Source organism: Carlito syrichta, unplaced genomic scaffold (assembly GCF_000164805.1).
Source record: "Carlito syrichta isolate Samal-C Ts95f unplaced genomic scaffold, Tarsius_syrichta-2.0.1 Scaffold135796, whole genome shotgun sequence".
NCBI classification, from domain to species: domain Eukaryota; kingdom Metazoa; phylum Chordata; class Mammalia; order Primates; family Tarsiidae; genus Carlito; species Carlito syrichta.
This window is the reverse complement of record NW_007079892.1, coordinates 43,157-52,346: the sequence shown is the minus strand read 5'-3', so window position 1 is coordinate 52,346 and position 9,190 is coordinate 43,157. Positions and strand designations below refer to the sequence as shown.

At 36.5% G+C, this 9,190-nt stretch overlaps 1 pseudogene across 1 annotated transcript; it reads left to right on the top strand.

Annotated features, from left to right (window-relative positions):
* Positions 1-6,082: 6,082 nt before the first annotated feature.
* LOC103250996 lies at positions 6,083-7,186 on the top strand (annotated as a pseudogene). The gene has a single exon (XR_503695.2). The product of XR_503695.2 is annotated as a 26S protease regulatory subunit 7 pseudogene (transcript).
* The last annotated feature ends 2,004 nt before the right edge of the window (positions 7,187-9,190 follow it).

The following is a 9,190-nucleotide window of genomic DNA, read 5'->3' as shown; positions in this document are numbered from 1 at the left end:
ATTATTTCTTGGGCGAGAAGTACAGGGTTTCTCTGCTTCCTGGTTTGGAACTAAGTTTCTCTTAAGTTGTGTTTTTTAGCCCCACTACTTAAAGGGCCTTTCTCTATTCTCTCTCTAGCTATAGCCTCTAAGACCTAAAGACTCCACCTCTCCAGGAAGTGATTTCCCCAGGGCAGGAAATAGAGAAGGCAGGACTCTGGACCCTGCTTACTTTGGTCTGATGCCCACCTCCATCTTGCCTTTTCTAACCTTATTGCATCTCATTTTCTCCAGGGAATAATAATAGTGCCACAAGCACTTAGAAGGGGTTGCAGTAAGCCTTCACCATTCTCTCTGCTTCTCCAGTCTCCTCTGCTCTCCATCTGTAAGTATGTGCATGTGCCTGTGCATCTTTGTGTGTGTGTATTTGGCACATAAACAGCATTCACATTTAATCGTGTATTCTCTGCCTTCCTCCTTCTGTGTGAAGGTGTTGGCAGAGTTTTTCTGTTTTGCTGGAATCACCCAGCAGCCCATGAGCACCCAGGGCCCATGAGTGCACCTGATGGGATGCGTGGCATACAGCCCAAGTTGCTGCTGTATCCACCCTCTTGCACTGTCATTTCCACTCTTCAGCCATTTGTAAAAAGGATGCCATAGAGGATGGTCAAAGTATTTGAAACTGATGACTAAGATCAGTCCACACAGGTCAAGTGTCTCCCTTTCCCTTGCCAGAATTTTATCAGGTTAGAAGTATGAAGTCAGCCAGAAGTGACTTGGAGGATCTGCCTCACCCCAGACACCTGGGAGGAAAGATCCATAGACCACTGGTAGCAACCAAGGTCCTCCAAGCCTTGTGGGATATATTTCTCCAAGCAGTGCCAGGCCAGGCCTTGAGCAGAAATCAAACCACACAAGGTGGGCAGAAAATACATTAAGTTGGGTGCCTTTGTCTCCTACTTCAGCCATGAGAGAAGTGTTTGCTACCAAAATTGTTTTGGTACTATTACCTTTCAATGGAGCATTTTCACATTGCTTCAAATAATACTCTGACTATTGTCATCTTTTTACATTGAACTATAGAAAATATTTACTTTTGCTCTAATACTTTGCTATGACTCTGTTGAATGGAAATAATATTTTCTAAAACAGACTAAAATAGCTAAAACACACTATAAATAATCACAAATATGATTGCCAACATTAAAAAAGGAAATTAAATGAAAAGTGTTGATTAGAGCCTATTCTACCTCACCATGTCTTTTTGATACATATAAGGCCTTCTTTTCTCAGACTATATGCAACGTTTTTAAAATCCAGCCAGGCACAGTTCCTCAAGCCTGTGATCCCAGCACTTTGGGTGGCCGAGGTGAGAGGATTCACCGAGCCCAGGGGTTCGAGACCAGCCTAGGCAACTTGGTGAGGCTCATCTCTACAATAAATCAAAAAATTAGCCAGACGTGGTAGTGTACGCCTGTAGTTCCGACTACTTGGAAGGCTGAGGCAGAAGGATCACCTGAGTCCAGTAAGTTGATGCTGGGGTGACTATGAGTGAGCCATTGCACTCCAACCTGGGCAATGGAGTAAGACTTCAACTGAAAAAAAAAAATCAAATCCTACCTAGGGAATGTGATATAGCCAGGGCTTCAGAGGCTCTCAGTTGAGAGCCAGAGCTCAGGTATCATTTCAATCATGAATCCAAAATCAACTAGTCAAGGAAAAGCAATTACTTATATTTGATAATCATCATTATTAATCTGTTATTGTGCCAATGTTTTGTTAATACAACTTATTTATTTATTTATTTATATACAATCCCCCTACTGGGCATATATCTGGAGGTATTTATTTATTTTGAGTTGGAGTCTTACTCTGTCGCCAAGACTGGAGTGCAGTGGCCGCTCCTGGCCACCGCAGCCTTACCTGCTGGGCTCCGGTGATCCTTCTGCCTCAGTCTTCCGAGTAACCAAAATTACAGGCATGTGCTACCACGCCCAGGTGATTTTTTGATTTATTGTAGAGATGAGGTCTCGCTGCCCAGGCGGGTCTCAAACCCGCGGGCTCAGGCAATCCGCTCACCTCAGGCTCCCAAAGGCGCGGGATTACAGGCTGAGCCACTGAGCATGGCACAACTTAATTTTTATATAATAATTTGAAGTGTTAAATAATTGATAATAAATTATGAATTTAAATTATTTAAATTTGTAATATCTATTATAAAAAGTAATCTACCATGCTCAAGATATATTCCTAAATTCTGGAGGCTATAAGGTAATAAAATATAGCCCATGGAAACCTGAAAAACTACTAAAAATACCTAAGAATGAAAGTACGCCATAGAAAGAACATTTATTTTGGAGTCAGAGAGACAAGGTCACTCTACATCAGCTTTTGCATAAGTTACACAATATGTGTTCCCAAGGAAAATGCCTTCTTGTATCAGAAACTTTAGTATCTTTAGCATGCTCATTAAAAAAAAAAAAGGTTAAAACTCTTTTATCCATAGGGGAAAAAGTGACATATGATTTGTAAATATTACTCTCATAGATTGTGCAGCATCCATGTGACTTCAAAACACCATTACCAGAAAATATCTATAAAGACAAATATTAATAAATAGAACAAACAATCCTTAAGCAAATCCCAAGCATGTCAAATCACACTGACTAATTTAGTCATGTTACAACCACCTACATGGATTCTTTAAGATTCATTTAAATAAAAAGCCAGTTTAAAATATAAAGTACACCATCATCAATAACTCAAAAAACAACAGATGCTGGAGAGGATACAGCAGAAAGGGAACACTTCTACACTGTCACTGGGAGTGTAAACTAGTACAGCCTCTGTGGAAAACAGTGTGACGATTCCTAAAGAATCTAAAAACTGACCTCCCATATGACCCCACAATCCCCCTACTGGGCATATATCTGGAGGAACTCAAATCACTCTATGAAAAAGATACCTGCATACGCATGTTTATTGCAGCATTATTCACAATAGCAAAAACATGGAACCAACCGTGCTGCCTATTGAAAACAGACTGGATTTTTTAAAATGTGATACATATACATGATGAAATATTACACAGCCATAAAGAAGGATAAAAGTATGAACTTCACAGCAACTTGGATGGACTTAGAGTCTATAATACTGACTGATCTATCACAGAAACAAAGAACTCTGAGTATCACATGTTCTCATTCATAAGTGGACCTTGAACAACCATTGTAATACTATAAGAAAGGGATTGGCAGTAGTGGGAAACTACCAGGGGATGGGAGGTGCGATTGGCAGTTGAGGGGAACTGCTAGGAGAGGGGGCCCTATCTCATCAACTAGGGTACCTGCATAATGAACATTTATATACCTAACCCTGAATTGTACCCCACATCTTTAGAATAAAAAATTAGAAATAAAATATAAAGCACACAGTAATTTCTGATAGCTAAAAATCTATTTATACACACTGCAAAATGTCAGCGTTCAAATTTCATGCAGTGGTCTACAGAAATAACAAGGAGAAAGACAAAAATTTTGATTAGAACAGGGTAACACATGATTGGAATTACTTAAAGGAAAAATCAAGTTGATAAGTTGGAAGGAACAAGCAGAAAGTTATAGCCACACAATATGAAAAGAGGGAAATAAAAATTAGCATTGAAATTATTTAGCTCAATAATTTCTTCTCCCAAATATTTATTCAAAATAGATTTATTTGTACTCTAAGAGCAGAAACTGTGATCTGGAGTTCTATTTCTTGTTTTCTTTATAATCAGGCTTACTAACAGCCAATTAAAAAGTTGAAGTTTTCCCTTGACTATCCTATAATCTTCTCAAAATAATGAGCATATTAGGATTTCATTGTATCATGCCAGAAAGATGATCTTTTACAGAAAAAATGCCTGTCATAGCTCAATACATCTAAAGACCCAACAAAAAAAATTATTTTTATGCTAAAAATGTGCTAATCACCACTATTGAACTGAATTAATGAGGAAACAATAACAAAGTGTATTTTTACTGTAGATAATAACCAGAAATAACACTGTTCTGATATTGTTTAACTACCTACCTACGTACGTCTAGCTCTACCTGACCAGCTATCTATACAACTAAACCAAAACAATCCTCTTTTTAGTATTTCTGATGTATGAATATAGAAACTATAGTTCTTTTACAATAAATAAACCTCAATTCATTTCTCTAAACCTAATTTAATAATGAGAATACTCTAATGGCAGCAGCTGACTCTTATTGTACTGATATTCCCTATTCAGCTGACTTGCAGGGGCTTTCTTTTTCTTTTACTTTTTAATGTGTATCCTTCATAAAAGTACTGCCTCTATTATCCTCCATGGATGATTTTCCCAAGCAGCATATATATGCTCTGTGCAGAGCTTCCAAACAAATATTTGAGCTTGCTGTTCTTGGTTTTTGCCTGATGGCACCTGAAAAAGGTGGATTCGGTTATGGAGGCAACTGTTCAAAAGAGTAGACCCAGAAAAATGTAAATATAACCTCTTTCCAAAGTCAATCAACTTGTCATTGTAAATCAAGAAGGTAATTTTTAGTTTGACAATACTTAAACACTCAAATCTATAAACCTAGTAAAACATAAATACAACATTATATAACAATACAATGTTTGCCATATAAACCAAAGGGGAAATTTGCATCATCAAAAATGTAAATGGTGAGTGATAGCAGAATGAATTAAGGCTGTCATCATCTGGGCTTTGCCACTTGAATACCTTTAGACTTTCTGTTCACATTAGCCCTGCTGTCACGAGGTTGTCCTGTCATGCTTATATTGAATGGGTACTTTCTCAATCATAACAGATATTAACAAACTTATAATAACACATTTAATAAGCTTTTTATATCAACAAAGTATACATACTTATTTAAATAAACAGATTTTATTTTTGCAACCACAAGTGATATATTTTCATGAAAAAAAATCATGAACCAGTAAGCTAAATGTACATGTAAAAGTTTTAATATACTACATTTCTTTAAGACTTTGCTTCCAGTGATTTTGAATAACTTTGAATACTAACAGGTAGCTACCAATTTAAAGGGATGAAATTCAGAACAGTGCTCCAAAAGATAAAGTTAAGACACTTGGAAAAATTAATAGGTGAGGTTCAATAAAAAATCAGTTATTTAAAATTATTTATATATGATCATCCAATTTATTGCTAATTTTTAAAATCTTGAGGTATCTTCACTTGTCACTTATTGTGGTAAAGGACATGCATTGACTATCAATTATGCACTAGTTATATACATTACGTTATAGAGGAGTTAGACAAATGTTAAAAAAAAGTCAGTAATAAAAAATACTCTAAGAGATGAGGTAAATAAAAATTGAATAGTAGCTATCTCCAAGGACCCTCAAAGAAACATGAAAAAAATCTAGCCATAACTGTCAAAACCGACTTCATCAAAACTCTGAAATATAGTTAAAGGTTTACATCAACAAAGCAAATGCTGAATCACACAAAAGACAGCTTACAAATGGTAAGAAAGCTTTGTGATGTTTTTATTTGCCCTTGCCCCACCCCCTCCCAGGCTCCAAGTTGGTCTTGAAATAGGCAGCCTACCTTGCCAGTGTGGGACTCTGTGTTCTGGTTCTGGAGGGAGCAAAGCAGACTTTATTCTCAGAGAATTCTCAAAATGTTTCTCTGTTCTAAGCTGTCTTGGGCTATTTACAGAACGGACACAGGTGCTTTCCTTTGTTTTCCCTAACTCAGAACTCACTCAGGAAAGAAAAGTAGCAGCCATTCCTGAAAACTATTCTAAAGCAAATTAACAACCCACAGACACCTGAGCCAAAAGGTTACAGAGCAGGCAAATAACAGAACACCAAAAGTCTGTGAGGAAAAACTGAAGGTTTCAAATTCTGAAAATTTTTGTTTTCCAAAGTCACCATAGTATATTCAAAATGTCCAGTTGCAACAAAAATTTTCAAACATTCAAAGAAGTAAGAAAGTTTGGCCAATTCACGGAAACTATGTCTGAGAAAACATGGACACTGAATGGACTAGACAAAGACTTTCAAATCAATTGTCTTAACTAAGCTTAGAAAACTAAAAGAACAGCACACCCTTGGGAGGCTCAATGCCAAGATTAACAAACCTCTCTGGATGAAGTAGAGGGGTTTCAACTACTTCTGGTAGTTTCTCAATCTGTTCCTTATAGCCACCAACATCACTGTATGTGACATCAGGTTTTTCCTCCACCTGCATCATGGTAACTGTTGGGTCAATCTTAGGAGGTAATGGAATATGAATTTGGTATTTATTTCTGTCCACACCAACTCTCATCCCTTCTTCCATGTCAGTAGGTGCCACCTGATCACTAAGGTCCACCACAAACTTGGCAAACTGCTTTACGTTGATAATGTATTTTGGGTCCTCCAAATCAGCATTGATTATCTTTGGTCCACCTGGTACAGGCAAGACACTTTGTGCTCGGGCAGTTGCTAATAGGACTGATGCCTACTTCATTCGAGTTATTGGATCTGAGCTTGTACAGAAATATGTTGGTGAGGGGGCTCGAATGGTTTGTGAACTCTTTGAAATGGCCAGAACAAAAAAAAACCTGCCTTATCTTCTTTGATGAAATTGATGCTGTTGGAGGGGCTCGGTTTGATGATAGTGCTGGAGGTGACAATGAAGTGCAGAGAACAATGTTGGAACAGATCAATCAGCTGGATGGTTTTGATTCTCGAGGCAATATTAAAGTGCTGATGGCTACTAACAAACCTGATACTTTGGATCCAGCACTGATGAGGCCAGGGAGATTGGAAAGAAAGATTGAATTTAGCTTACCTGATCTAGAGGGTAGGACTCACATCTTTAAGATTCATGCCCGTTCAATGAGTGTTGAAAGAGATAACAGATTTGAATTGTTAGCACGGCTGTGTCCAAATAGTACTGGTGCTGAAATTAGAAGTGTCTGTACAGAAGCTGGCATGTTTGCTATCAGAGCATGGCGAAAAATTGCTACTGAAAAGGATTTCTTGGAAGCTGTAAATAAGGTCATTAAGTCTTATGCCAAATTCAGTGCCACTCCCTGCTACATGACATACAACTGAGTCCTGAAGGATTTCAAGTGAAAACACTTATAAGTGAAGTCCTAACCTTATATAGACTTGTTAATAACCACTTTGCAAAAAAAAAAAAAATGACTTCAAAATTAAAAAAAAAAAGAAAACTAAAAGAAACCATGGACACAACAATAAAGAAAACTAGGAGAACAATGTATGAACATGCAGAGAATATAAATAGAAGTTATATAAAGGAGATGTACTACAGCTGAAGAATATAAATGGATACATTACAGCTGAAAAATACAGTAACACAAATGAAAGTCTCATTAGAGGGTTTCAATAGCACATTTGAGAAAGTAAAATAAAAACTCAGCAAACTTGAAAATAGGTCAACTGAGATTATCCATCCTTAGGAACTGAAAGTAAAAAGAATGAAGAAAAAATGAACAGAACCCAAGGGACTATGGGATATCATCAAGCATTCTAACATATAAATAGTGAGAATTCCAGAAAGAGAGAGGGAAAGGAAAAGAAAGAATACATTAAGAAACAGTGGGCCCCCAAAATCCAAGTTTGATAAAAGACAAAAATGTGAACATCTAAAAAGTTAAATGAGTTCCAAAAAAATAAAAAAGATCCACAAAGGGAAAAATTGTAATCAAAGTATTAATTAAAAAAATCTATTAAAGCACCAAGCTCATCCAAGCAACTCATCGTACATGGGATACACAATAAAATTAACAGGCGATTTCTCATCAGAAACCATGGAGACTTGAAGGGAAAGGTATAACATTTTAATGCTCTACAAAAAAAAGAAAAAAAGGTCAAGGAAGACCTTTATATCTAGCAAAACTATTTTTTTTCAAAAATGAAGAACAATTTAGGACATTTCCAAACAAACAAGAGCTAAGAGAGTTTGTTGCTAGTAGACTTGCCTTACAAGAGATGTTAAAGAAAGCCCTTCAGGATGAAATGAAAAGACATGAGACAATAATTCTAAGCAATACAGAGAAATTTAAAAAACTCCAGTAGAGGTATCTGTGGGTAATTATAAAAGATATATTTATTATATTTGGGTTTTAACTCTTCTTTTTATTTTTCATATACTGTAAAATGCAAGTGCATGAAATAATGACTATAAATCTGTGTTCATGGACACACAATAAATAAATAGGCAATTTATAATAATGACAACATTTATGCCAGAGGGACAGAGTTGTATAGGAGCAGGGTTGTATATGCTGTTAATGCTAAGCTGATATAAATTCAAAGTAGATCATTATAAATTTAAGACATAACGTGTAATCTCATAGCAACCTGTAAAAAAACTAAAAAACATACAGAAAAGAAATTAAGAATAGAATTTTAACATTACAATAAAAATCAATTAAATGCAAAATAAGGTAGCAATGAAGACAAAATATAGATGAAATTGTATCCCCCCAACCCCAAATTTTATATGTTGAAATTGACATATTATAATCCTAATGTAACTGTATTTACACATGTGACTTTTAGGGGGTAATTAAGGTTAAATGAAGGCATAAGAGTGGTTTTCTAATCTGACAGGATTGGTGGCCTTATAAGCAGAGGAATATATATAGAGAGATATATTTCTCTATCCACACCCAAACAGCAAGAAGGTATCTATCTGAAAGCCAGGAATATAGCTGTCATTAGTACCCAACTAATGCTAGCATTCTGATCTCAAATTTCCAGCTTCAAGAAGTATGCAGAAATAAATTTCTGTTGTTTAAGCCACCTGGGCTACAGTATTTTGTTATGGCAGCCTGATCAGAATAAAACAACCATTCAGTAGGAAAAAAAAATCGTCTCTTCACCAAATGATTCAGGGACAACTGCATATCTACATGCAAAAGAATACATTTGGACTCACACATCACACCATATGTAAAAATTAGGTCACTGTTTTGGGTACAACAAGACCAACTAGCAGCAGCTGGTATGCCCTCCTTTCATGGAAAGGAACTGAACATCAGGAGCAAGTCTCCACACTCAGAGCAGGAAAAGGAGAAACAAAACCCCCAGGACTCAACAAAGAAGCAGTGGATCCCACAAAAGGCAGAAAAGTGGAGACAGCTTGCTGACAGGGATCTGAACTCAGTGTAGAGATCAGGGAGTGCGCCAACAT